This window comes from Equus caballus, chromosome 5 (assembly GCF_041296265.1).
Source record: "Equus caballus isolate H_3958 breed thoroughbred chromosome 5, TB-T2T, whole genome shotgun sequence".
NCBI lineage: Eukaryota > Metazoa > Chordata > Mammalia > Perissodactyla > Equidae > Equus > Equus caballus.
The window spans coordinates 22,166,905-22,180,446 of NC_091688.1; the positions used below are offsets into that span (position 1 = coordinate 22,166,905).

The following is a 13,542-nucleotide window of genomic DNA, read 5'->3' on the forward strand; positions in this document are numbered from 1 at the left end:
CATTTTTTTTCTTATTTTTTGCTGATTGACCCTGCCCCACTCCCATCATGATAATGCTAACTCATTGGATTGTTTTTATGGAAATAGACTGGTAGTAGAGTGGTTAAGCTATGGGCCTTTGCAGTCAGAGCCAAGCTGAAGTTCTTGAAGTAACATTCAACAGCTCTATCTCCTCAACAAGGGATTTAATTTCTTCAAGCCTCAGTTTCTTCATCTATAAAATGGGGATGATAATAATAGTACTTGCCTCATAACATTTTTGAGAGGATTAAGTGAGACAATGTTTGCACAATGTCTGGCAAGCATATAAAGCATGTTATGTATTGTTATTATTTTTGCTACCCTAAATATACTGAATGATGCTCTTATACTCAAAAGTGCCTCTAGAAGCTTGTCAAGGCTCCAGGGGTCTAGCCTCATGTCAGCTCCCCTACCAGAAAAGAGGGCAGACACAGAAATAGAAAGATGCTGTGAAGCCATGACTTTATGGGGACTCTTTGCCAAATAATGACACAGAATTGAGAGAGTCGAGGCTTGCTCAATATAGATTTCAGTTAAAGTTAGAAAACTCAAATTTCTGAGCAAGCCAGTCCCAACTCATTACACTGGGGATTATTTCAAAGAACAGGATCTATCGGGATTGGAACTGAAATCTTATTCTTCTGTCTTAAGCCCAGAAAATAAGGCATAGAGTGAGGTAGGTTGTGGGGAAGAATTAGTTACTTGTGCTGGTTACCTCTCATGGAGGAGTGTGTCATTTTCACATTTTAAAAATTCAATATTCAAAAAACTAAAAATAAAAGATTCAGATTTTCAAAAATGTATATTTATTTCTTCCCTTACACTGAAAATGGATGGAAGTTGCATCTGAGTGAAAGAAAACCCTCTCAACACTATACTTGTGTTATTGAACAGTTGACAACTGTCTACACCCCTTTTGCCATTCTCATCCAGCAGTTATGCGTGGTCTCTATTAATAACTGAATAAAAAGTTAAGAACTGAACACTTGGAACTTTTCCCCCAAAGACAGCATGAAACCTGAAAAAGGCAAAGAACATGGAACAGGAAGTGTAGAAAGCCTCAACACTATTGCAGATATCTTGTTTGCCCTATTAGATTTGTTTTGACCTCCCCCTTCCACTGCCTATCACTTCTAACAGTAAGAGTAAGATGGGATCTGAGTTGGAAGGAAAAGGCACAGAAATGACTGCCTTTCGCAGTTTTGATGAGATGACAGCCCATCTTTTACTCTAGACCTCATGCTTAGAAATTTCTCAGAGAAGAGAGTAGATTGCTATGATTAATTATCATTAACAGTAAAATAAGAGAGGGAAGTAAGATCAAACAAGAGACAAAAGAGAGAGAGAGTACATGTCAAAAGAAAAGTTGGAAAAAACAAGAGGAAGCTATGTTATTAAAGTGGGGGAAAGAAATTACACAGCAGCAAAAAAGAAAAGAACTTTCTAGTACTGCGACAGTGATGGCTAGCTGACCAATGAAGATTGATCCTCCCCTTCCACAGTGTAAAGTTGTTTCTGGGAAGCAGTGGCTTAGCCAGAGACTGTGTTTCCCAGCCTCTCTTGCAGTGATTGTGGGACCAGGTGACTAGGTCTTATCAGTGGAATGTGAGCTGAATTGAAGAGGTGTATGTCACTTTTGTTCTCAGTTAAGATTGTACATAGTTGCGCTGTTCTCTCTCTGTCACTCTCTCTCTCTATCTACTGGCCGGATAATGCCAGGACAACCTTGATGTCACCTGTATATAGAAGATGTAGAGCCATTATCTGGAAAGAATCTGGATTCCTGATTCACTGCTTGGAGGAGAGCAGCCTGGGACAGCTGCCCAACCAGGAATAGTCACATTACACTTTTTGTGTAACATATAAGAAATAAACTTTCATATGTTAAGCCACTGAGCTTTTGAGGATTGTTTATTTTATCAACAAGCATTACTTACCTTGACTAAAACAGAAATTGGTACCAGAAGGGAGTTCTAGAAGCAATTGCTTTTTCTTTTTATCTGTGCTTAAAAACCAGTTAATTATTTCCTGATATCCTCTTATTCTCCTGTTATGTTGTCAAAAGCAGCCAATAACAACCAACACGTGCTATTTTTCATGTAAAAGCTCAAGAGTCACGTGGTCTAACTTTGAAGTTACCAAAGGCAACAGTTTTGCCAAGTGTTTTTCCACTGTGTGATATGGATCTCCAGCCATCCCTCCTAATATATCTGCTTCTAGCAACTTGACCACAAAGTCAGTGCCACATATTTTAGGGTTTTGTTACAGGACACCACATCTGGTACCAAATATAACAATCAAATTTAGTCAGAAAAATAGAAGCCTCTTGTGGCAGATAGAATGTAATGTGTTCACCAAACCATTTCTTCTTCCTGGGCACAGGAGAAGATCGTAATCCCCTCCCCTTTGCAATTTAATTGGGGCCGTAGGACCAATTCTTTGTAACGGAATGTAAACAGAAGTGCTGTGCCACCTTTGGTCCAGGAGGTTAAGAGTGCCAATATGCTTTCTCTATGTTCTTTCCTCCTCTTCCACAGGGCTCTTGGAGGATGTGTGTTCCGGATGGTGTAGCTACAAGATAGAAGCCACTCAGCCTACATCCTGAACAGGAAATAACTTGTATTTTGTTATACTATTCAGATTTTGGGGGTTGTTTAGTACCGAAACATCCCTATCCCATTATGACTAATATGCTTGAAGTATTTCAGTAAGGAAGGAATTCAAGGTAAGGAATTAGAGGTTTACAGAATCAAATCATTAGGAGAGCTAGGCAGTGAAGGTCAAGGAGGTTGTTACTAACTTTCAGGAAATCAGAAGTGAAGGAATCACCAGGAACTCAAGTTGCCACTGATAATTTCAGCTGCCTACAGCACTCAAGGGGGTGAGTCTTAGAATGATGCTCAGAAGCTGACACATAGACATATGTCTGCTGTCTGCCAATGCCCACACACCTGCTTGTAGCTACTGATAGAAGAAAATAGCTTTTTCCTTCCGCCTTCCAATGATTGCAAGAGCACCTCTCAATGGCAGATTGTACCAAGAACCCTCCTGGCAAGGAAGCCTGGGAAATGTAGTTTCCAGGCTTTCAGCCCTTGTTGTACAGAGGGGAGCTTAGAAAGACAAAGGTGGTATTTACTGAGTCTCAAAAAATGTCTGGTACCAGTGCTCCTTGTCCTTCTCGTGGGAAATTCAAGTTGGTCATCCCTCCTTACCCGTTTTCTCTTGACTCTTTCTTGAGGGCAGATCTTAATAAATTCTCTATCCCCTGGTGCCAGACAATACCAGAGAAAAAATTGTTCTGAATTGATTTGAATGGAATGACAACAGAATCAATAGCAAATAAAGTTATCCCCGTGTGTTTAAGTGAGATTTCAAGATCTCCTATCCCTGGAATCTGATAATTCTCCCTAATGACTGTCCTAGATTCTGCCCCTACTTAAGCCATTTTCCTTCCCGACCTGCTCAGAGTGACCGTGAAGAGCTGCTTTCTCAACAAATGACCTTAAGTTTGAGCTCTGGGTTCTGTCTGCGTAGCCAAAAGGAGGATGATTTGACAGTAGTCTGGTTTATTGGACCCATGGAGACCTTCAATCATATATATTTTTTTGTTGGTTGTGTAGACTTAGTCAAAGTATTTCTATGTTTTAGTCATTTTGTTCTGAACCCAACCTTTGTGCTCTTGCAGAGTTAGGATCTCTTTGGAAATGTGGGGTCTATAAGTTTACATTGGGGCAGGGTGAGGAGTATTCCATAGGTGAGGAGGAGGTGGGGTGGGCTTGGGTGTTAGAAAGGACCTGTGCACCCATAAGAAAAGGATACTCGGGAAAGGGAAGGCCAGACCCTGGTATGATTTCATTTGAAAAGGCACAAAGTTAAGACTGCAGAAGATTACAGACACCCTCTGACATTTATTTTCCTCATCAAAAAAAGGGTAAGACTATTGTGCCCATGACGAAAATAATGGTAGAATGACTCAGACTTATTTACAGCCATCAAAGAAATGAAAGATATGGATTGTCACTAATTAATCTTCTTATCATTATAAAGTGGTGACCATATCCAACTGAAGAATGCTGTGTGCATAATAGCACAATTATGGGGGATGTGATGATGTAACAGCTGCTAGTGCCCAGCGTTTAGTCTCTCTTTTCCATTCCCACCCACCCTGATCTCTGGCTATATTTAGTTGTTTTACACGGTGTACCTGGACCAAAGTCTACTTTACAAAATTAAAAGAATAGAGAGAAGAGTTAGAGTCTTCATAGAAAAGTCAGGCTTCACAAAGTCTATTTGCCTAGCTTACTCATGTTCCTTCTTGGTTAGTATATTTTCTCCTACTTTGCACCTAGAATCATGGCTGAAACACAATCATGAGTTTACTTTGTGTAAAGGGAAGTAGGGCGTTGAGCAATCATCTGACGAATACAGTCAAGATGGTTAGTGAATCTGGAAAATTCCACTCTCAAAAAAATTACTTTCTCTGCTCTGTAGCAGATTTCCTCTTGGCCTTAATTATCCACAGAGTTGTCCAATTTTCTGATGGTCTTTACTGTTGTTGACATCACCTTAATAATTTATTTAATGGATTTCATTGGGTTCATTTGGGAACCTTTATTCCAAATGGCTTCTTTTATCAATTAATTTACTTATTCAATAAACATTGAACACTGTTGCAGGTATCTACTGCTTGTAATAAACAGTTCCAAAACCCAGTGACTTAATGCAACAATTTATCATCACTGTTGGTTCTTGAGGTTGATGGGCTCGGCTGGGCAGTTTTACTTGGAGTTTCTCATATGGTTGCAGGTTGCAGTAGCTTAGGCTAGACCCATCTAAAGGTTTCTTTACTCACGTCTGCATTGGGCTAGTCAGGAATCTCCTTCTTTCCAAGTGGTTAGCTTGGGCTTCCTCAGAGACTGTTGGTCTCTTGGTTATCAGCTTTCTTATATTGTGAGCAGCTTCCTCCAGTGAAAGTGTTCTAAAAGATCCAGGCGGAAGATGCAAATCTCTTAAGACCTAGCCTTAGAAGTCATGCAGATCACTTCTATCTTCTGTTTGTCAAAGCAGTCACCAGCCAACCCAGATTCTAGGAGTTGGAGAAATACTAGATTCCACCTCACAATTGGGGAATGGCTTATGCATTCAAGGAAGGAAAGAATTGATAGTGGTCATCTAAATGGCAAGCTACCACAAGTACCTACTATGTGACAGGCACTGTGATAGGGACTGGGGAAAAAGTGTTGAACAAAGCAGGCATAGTCTCTGCCCTTGTGGAGATTAAAATCTTTCTTAATTAACTTTAGTTCAACTTGACAGTTTTCACATCCTCTGCTGAACAGTAAATCTCAACACCAAGTGTATTTGGTTATGAAACTGGCAAATCAATATTTTGATAATTTGTCGTCTGGTCCTGTTGGCATTCTCAATAACCAGATTGAATGAACTCTGTGATTATCTAATTCATAACTTGATGACCAACTCGATGAGCTGATTCATCCAGGCATTCTTTAAAACATAAACTGAGTAAAATTGGGGTATTTGTCTGTCGCTTAACATGTTGAGTTCCTGCTGTGTGTGGAGGCTGAAAGTAGCTTTCTGAACTTGTCACAGGGAATATAAGAGAAGCTGAAAAGTCAGCTTTTGCCCCTGAGGAGCTTCCATTCTTTTTAGCAGTTCTGATCGTGTGCAGGTGGAGCAAGTTGTGACAATAACAAGCAAGATGGGGAACCCAGAAAACATATGAGAAACTAGATAGGCAGTATCTTTCAGTTTCCCTCCTGAGAATTATCTTTTGGAGAGAAGTAACTGATTATTTGCCTCAGTTTTCTTCTCCTTTTTGTCATTAAAGGAAGGTGATCTGGGTTTGTTAAGTAAAAAGAGATTTCAGGACAGGAATGTTGACAGAAGAATTGGTGCTGTTCAGCAATTCTCAGGTCTTATCATTTTTGGCATAGTTTATGTCCATTTCAGTGGTGACAGCTATGAAGGGCTGGGGGTGGGGGGCTCATGATGACACAAGAGATACCTTGACCTTTCAGAAACAAAGGTCAAAGCCCGAAAAGGTCCAAGAGCAGGCAGGATTCCTGTGCACACTTGTCTAATTCTCCACTATGGACCTAGTATCATATAGTGCCTTCTTATGTTACATCTGCATGTCTAGGTTATCTCTCGTAGCCTAAAGGAACATTATAGGGGATATTTTAAGTAAAACAACAACAAGACGTACTTTACCTTAATTACCTGAATGTTTCAGGCAAAACTAAATTTTGGTTTCACTGTCATATGACAAGGCTCCTCTATCAGTCCATTAACTTTAACTTCATAGCTCATACTTCATCAATATGGATACTGCTCTCACGCTGGTGAATCCTGTGTTCCCCGGGTATGATTTGCTATATTAAACTTCTATTTCTCATGCCAATTTATTTATCTGAAATGGCTGTCCCTATTTTCTCTGGAAATTCACAATAGATTTTAATTATATCCTACTCTTCATTCCGCCAACACATGCTTATTTGATGTGTTTTGTGTTACATTGTTATTTTATGCCTGCTGATAGATATATCGCTTTATGACTTGGGCACCTGATTTGCCCAACTGGATGGTAAACTGAATAGCAGGAGCTTCTCTATACACACATATATACATATATATATTCATACATGTTACATGTGTAGTATATGTTTACATACATACACAGGAGACATTCTCTCCATAGCTAATAGACGTGCTTCATGCTCCACTTTCCTTCTATTTTTATGGGTTAAAATCAAGTAGATTATCTTATAATTACCTGTTGAATTAGATCAATACATATGCCTAATGGATTATTCATATTTTTAAAGCACTTCAACTTCATATTCACAAAGATGAAAATAATTTAGATTATTTCTCATCTTTTCCTCTGGGAAAATTCTTTTCATCAATTTATAACAAACATAAATACTTGAGCTGTGCAAGTATTTGTGATTGATTATTTGGGGCAAAATGCTTTTTTTCATGAATTATAGAAGTCTTTAACTCCTCAACTTGAGGCAACCAAGGCTTTGAATTTCTGTGTCGGCCTTATGGGAGTTTATCCAGGTTTGTTTTTATCGGTCATGAGGGAGCCACAAGCATAGCTTGGAGGACCTATGTTGTCTGAGTATCCTTCTGCTCGGACTCCCTAAAGGAACATACAATTTAAGAAGAAACTTGGGGTTGGCCTCAGGGAAAATCTCCTAGCCAATGTATCATCCCTACTCTTCCCTCTTCTAACCAATTTGCTGTCCCTAAAACCTTTTCATATACAAAGTTTGGTGCTGCAGCTGCATATCCACTAGATAAGGGGTATCCTAACTTGTTTGATTTCAGGCCACCAGGAAACATTTTCTATCCTCCAAATATTATGAATTATTTTGACATTCCTGATGTTCCATTAACATGAAATAAAGCTTACTTCTCACAATTAGACATAGACTTAAAATGAAAATCCTCTGGGAAGCATTAATGATGCGTCCTTATTCACATAAGACAATAATGACTCATAGATCTTTTCTTGAAAACAGGTTTTGATTAGGGCAAGGTGGTGATTGAGTTTGGGACGATGGTGGGTCATTACATTCTTAAAGTAGTGGGTTCAGAAGTAGGATATCCAGACCCCATAGAGAATCCAAGATGACCTAGTGCAGAGAGAAGATATTAAACCTTCTATTTATTTTAATTTTTTATTTCATCTTAAATAAAGAATCTTTTGGTGTGTGTATTTTTGATGCACACAATACAATAATGCATGGGTAATTTATAAGTAGAAATACCTAGATTGGATATGCCTCAAATGTTTTTATTGATAGAGGAGTGTGACCTCTATCAAAACTTTAGATCAGAAGCTTAGAAACCACTGGTTACAAAGGATAACTGTGGATAAGGTCTTCATGATGCCACATAGAGGAACAGGAAATAGTTACAGAACAAGCTTTTGTGATCTCAGAATTCTGACTCCAGTTATTACTGATTTCAGTTATTTGATCAATAGGGAGTTTACTAATTCTCAATCTGACGCCAGGGCAGTCCCTTTTAAGATGTCGAGAAATTGCTCAACTTTAGTATGTTGACCAAAGAAAGTAGATTTTAATCATGCTTTTTTTTCATTTTGTTTTCTCAAGGATCCCATGTGAACAGAAAGTTTTGAGGTAGTTTACTGTTTGTGCAAGGTGACTGGTTGGGTAAAGAAGTCCAAAGTTTATTATCTGCAGAACAAATAAAGCCTGGGCAAAGGTAACTGAAATGAATGTCTCCCACCTTGTGCCTTCAGCATGTCTAAGGGGATGTTTGCACCGATGATTGCATAACTGAGAACCTAATCTGTGCACATCAAATGGACAGGAGGTACATTTCAGACTCCTACTGAATAAAAATAACAACTGCCTTTTATTCTTCTTAGTTTGATAGGCAGCTGATAGTGATACCTTTAAAAATATGACTTAAAAGTGAAAAATCTATTTGTTGATGAGATATTTCTAAATATCCAGGTGTTGTTTGTCAGACAGCATCTGAGTGGCTGACCTAGAATTTTTTTCTCCTTTCCCAAAGGTAGATACAACACAGCTCTAGGCAAATGCTAAAATAAGTTTACTAATTCATGGCTAATCTGGACTTTTGTGGTTGGTGGTGATTAATGACATCAAGGACAATTGGATTGTTCTTGTGATTATTCTATAGTAATTACTGACAAGTGTTCAGAATGGACAAACATAGAGTGTGGGGCTCAACTAGTCTTTTAGGAGATAACTTCCTAGGCATAAATGTTGGTGGGAGAGTGGGATGGGATTGAGTGGTTGAGGTTAAGAACTTATTGGGAAAAAAATTAACAATGCTTTGGGTCTCAGAGATTTTTACTGACCAGATATTTAACCATTCTCTTTATTTTGACCCTTTATTGTTGTTGTTTTTGTAAAGTGGCATTTTATATAAGACAGTCATGAAGTATGATATTGAATGAGCCAGAAGCCAATTATGGATAGAAGCTAAGTAAAGAGTTGACCTCTCATTTTAAAATTAGCTACTGGAAAGTTTTATATACTCTTTCCAAGTACATTTATCACCCAAGAATTATTTTCTCAAAGAGATATTTAAGAAAGAGTGTAGACATTAAGAACAAAGCCATCAGAGTGAGACCCTCTGCCTAATTTTTGGATAGTTGAAAAAACTCCTGATAGGATTGATAACATGTTGTGGGAAATTCACAGAGAATTGTCTCTGTCTATGTGAGTATACATAGATATAGAGATAACAGCTAAAACTAGTTAGTGTCCACATTATCTGAATAACCATAACATTTAGTGGTATAATTGTTTAAAAAGAAAAAGACCCCAATTTTCCAGTATGGAAAAGACAAATTCCAATTTCTAAGCCTATGCCCTGCTATGACCTGTGGTTTGGAATTTCGCTTATGACCAGCTACTCAAGTGGAAAAACTAATTATAGTATAAATTTAGCTTCAATATTTGGAAATACTTCTACTATAGACTATGAGACACTGAACTGAGTCGTGAATGGGGTGGGTAGATTCTGGACTCTTTCAAAGTCAAGAGTAAACAATTATCTTTCTGAATCTGTAAATTTGAGGGTTTTCCTGAAAATAATGACTTTTGGAGGATCCATTAAGCTCTACGATTCTATCAGCCGCCCATCCAAGGTTTACAACATTAAGTGTGTGAATCGTCTATTCTGCCTTTAAAAGGAGCTGCTTTGTGAGGAAGGTTGGTGGTGACTGCGGGAATATGTGAATGTTGACAGGCAAAGTGAACTTGAGTAGAGATGATGGAAGAGTTTATGATTAAAAATGGGCTTTGAAACCTGCGGAGCCTATTCGATTAGTCAATTAATAATAATAAAAACAATAGTTATATACCCGGGAACATTAAGGCATTTGGTGAAGAAGACGACAGAATGGAAAAGAAAAAACAGAGACAGAAGGACAGAGAGAGACGAGAAAGCCAGAGTGAGGGCGCACATGAGGTGCGTTGCTGGCGGGCTGCAAGCTCGGAGGGCCTGGTTTTCCAATCTGGCACTGGGCTTGATGAGCCTGTTTATTCAGCCACAGTATCAGACGTTCCCTTTTCCTGCCCGAAGAAGTCCCCTTTGAAGAACTGCTCTGCTGGGGAGTAGTTTCCCCTTGGACGGGCTACTCCTGTTTGCAGACCTAAAGGAAAAGAACTGGAAAGGCCACAAGAATGTTCTTTAAAGCGATATTCCAGCGCCACGTGAGGGGAGGATGAAATAGCCGTAAAAGATTTATTTCCTGGTTGAGGTATTTTTTTCCCCTCTCAAGTGAATTTAGCATTGAACAAAGGTGTCACATGAATGCGATGGGGGTCAGATGTTCTCGGGTACCTCCAGGACTTGTGGTCAGGTTGAGGCTGGGGTTGGGAGAGCACCGCACAGAGTGAGGGCATTTCAAGCTTCTGTAGGCCTAGAGAGAGCGAAAGCACACCTGCGAGAGTCAGAGGGAATTCAATGGGACTGGCAAGCTAGTCTTGCAAGTCTTTATCTGCAAAGGAATCAATGGTGGTGACTTTTCGGAGGACCGGCTTATACCTTCAAAGCAAAGCAGCAGAGAGAACCTTAGTGAATGGGGGGGCAATGTTCGTAATCAAATTAGATAATTCAGAGATTGGAAATTTTACTTTGGGGATTTAATATTAATTTCTTATATTTCCAGGACACTTTTTACTTTTCAAAGAAGTTTTTCATCTAGCCCTCACATTAACCCTGTGAAGTAGCTAGTGTAGATGTCAGTCTTCTGAATTTTCCTCTTTGGAAAAGGATGTGGCCAAAGAAAGAGAGGGTTTCCTAGCTTGTTACTGGCAGGGGCAGAATGACAGCCCAGGTCTCTTGACTCCTGGACCAGGTCTCTTTTCTCTGTGTTCTTGGGACCTGTACAAAGTGACGATGGGAGTTTCAGAAAAAAGGAAGGTGACATTCTCCATCTCCTCCCAGGCACGTAGAAAGTCGCTGTGACTTTGAAGCCACTGCTTTGCTGTGTCCAAATGCTCTCTCCAGGACTGGCCTTAGGGAGGAGAGTCAAAGTGAAACCTTCAGAGGGGAAGTCTCCTATTCTAGTCACTGTGGCTGCCCATGCCTCTGGTGGGTTTGTTCAATCTTTGCCTATACCACATAAAACAGGAGTTCTCCAGAATGAAAAGGGTTCTTTGTTCCACCTCTGAGATGAACCCTTTGAGTAGGAGCTACCACTTCACAGGGAGGCCTGGCTTTCCAGGAGAGGACATGGGACCCACACTCTCTCCTTGATTCCTGGCTGAGAATCATGTTGACTCTTGGGGCCTAGGAGTGAGTTCGTGCAGAAGGGGACACAGGGCACTAACAGTGTGCACTTGAGGAGTCAGAGACAACCAGAATTTCCTTCCAGGGAATATGAATTTATGCTTGTCAGGGCTCCAGGGAGAAACTCAAAGAGGTCTTACTTACGGGCTGCCTTTCTGCTTTAACACACAGTGCCTTTTATTTTATCTATTTCTGGATGTTTGTCTTCTTTCTACATGTAGAGCTGAAGTTGCTTGACATTGAGCCGTATCTTGTAATTATTTGTATCCTCTAAGGCTTCCTAGTGCTTAAAATATCTGATGAATGAATGGGAATCCATTTTCAGCCAACCCCTTATCCCAGTGTCTCTCAGCCTGTAGTTTGAATCAGAATCACCTGGGAAACAGGCACATGTACTTTGAAATAAGTCCCGAGATGAATCTCATGTGCACCAAAGTTTGAGAATTATTGTTTTATCCCTTTTCTCCTTGGCTTTGAGAACTCTTGGTGACTTTGAACAATGCTATAAGCATAAACGCAATCTCACATTCGTGTAGTGTTTTCTGATTTACGAGGCTGATTTTACGTGTTTGTCTAATTTAATCCTAGTGTAATGGGACTAATTTAATAATAGCCCTATGATGTGGGTTCTTTTCCCACTCACTTTACGGGTGAGGAGACCAAGGAGTGATAGTCTTTGGATCACATAGCCAATTCGTGGCACAGCCTCTATCCATCCCAAGTCTCGTGATTCCAGGTGCTGCCCTCTTTTCCCCAGAAGCCCTGTGGCTCTAGACTTTTATGGGCATTACTGTTCTTTGTAAGGAAGGTGTTCTTCCTAATAATGCCTGCCCACATAGCTGAGGACAGTTGCTGTGATATGTAGGTGAAGCCAGCCAAGCTAACACAGTCTGGATTCCTACTGAAGTCTACAGTAGGTTAAACGAATAAGAGTAATAACGAAGTGTCCTTTCATGAAAATATTGGAGTACAGCAGTTTTGTTCATTATCAAATTGGAAAAGCAGAACTGGGATCTGGTGAGAGGTGAGAGTCCTTGCAAAGAAGGACAGTGGGTTTGTTTGGTGACCTGTGATTTAAACTGTGCTCTCTTGACTTCATTTTTCTGGGAATGGAGAGGGGATGGGAAGCAGGCTGAGCCCCGAGGACTTGCTGTGTGACCTGGAGTCCCAGGGATGACCAGGCCAGCTCTGCTGAGTTTGGTTGTTTTAGATATCTGTGAGGTCCACGGTAGCGTGGACATGTAGGATGCTGTGAAGGTGAGTAGTTCTCCTCTCATTTAATTCAAATGGTTCAGAATGCTCCAAAGTTCACTTGATGCTCAAGGGAACGTGTAGCCATGCTTTCCATGGCAATTTAGTGGTTGCTAGGGTATTCTAAACAGAACTTTCTGGATGGCTGTTTACTCTTTGATTAGTTGCAATCTATAGACAGCCATCAGAAACTGAGACTTGTCAACTAAAAGGGAAGGTGGGTTTGACACTTCTGCTAGTACCAAATTCTGTTCCACTTAGCTGGGGAAGGACCTCTTCTTTAATCATGGAGTAATAGATGATTGATATGACTGTACTCTGATTAGAAAAGGTTTCATTTTACTTGTGCACTGTACATGGAATTAGTTAAGGGTTGCATAGGAAAAGGAGTGATGGACTATTGTTCACATTAAATTATAATGACAGCCTTCCTAACCACTGTGTATTTATTATGTAAGAAAAGAAAATGTCTGGTAAAATTCTGTATAGGTTAATAACACCTTCATAATATACTCCTTCTTTTCTATTGACTTGAATAGCCCTCCTACTGACTTTTAATGGATTATTAGAGTTAATTACATCAATTGCAATATAATTGATTCTTAAATACTATGTAGAAAGCTCATACAATTATGGAAAAACAAAAGTTATCTAGACATCTCAGATCAAAAAAGATTTGGAATTCCTGCACATTTAATTCCTGATAATCACTAGTCAGTTTGGACATTAAGATTGCATGGTGTCCTGCTTTCTCTTTGCTAGGTTTTGACAGAATTGATAGTTTTACAACATTTAACTCAATACGCATGGAAATATAAGATTAAAGCTGTGAATGCAATTTTTTTTTTCTAAAAAAAGATCACTTCATGGCTTAAAAGCTGAAATGTGTTACCTGCCTAACATTGACAGAAACAAACTCAAGGGAAAATCAAAAGTGGATTTGAT

General features: G+C 39.6%; 1 long non-coding RNA gene across 3 annotated transcripts in view; it reads left to right on the plus strand.

Annotated features, from left to right (window-relative positions):
• Positions 1-13,542, plus strand: part of LOC111773473 (uncharacterized) — a 168,286-nt gene that overhangs the window by 22,146 nt on the left and 132,598 nt on the right. The window contains exon 3 of one of the 3 annotated variants that reach the window (XR_011438503.1): positions 2,559-2,746. The exons of the other annotated variants lie outside the window; for them this stretch is intronic. This is a non-coding gene — a long non-coding RNA (uncharacterized lncRNA). The remainder of the gene's footprint in view (positions 1-2,558; positions 2,747-13,542) is intronic. 3 annotated transcript variants of the gene reach the window in all.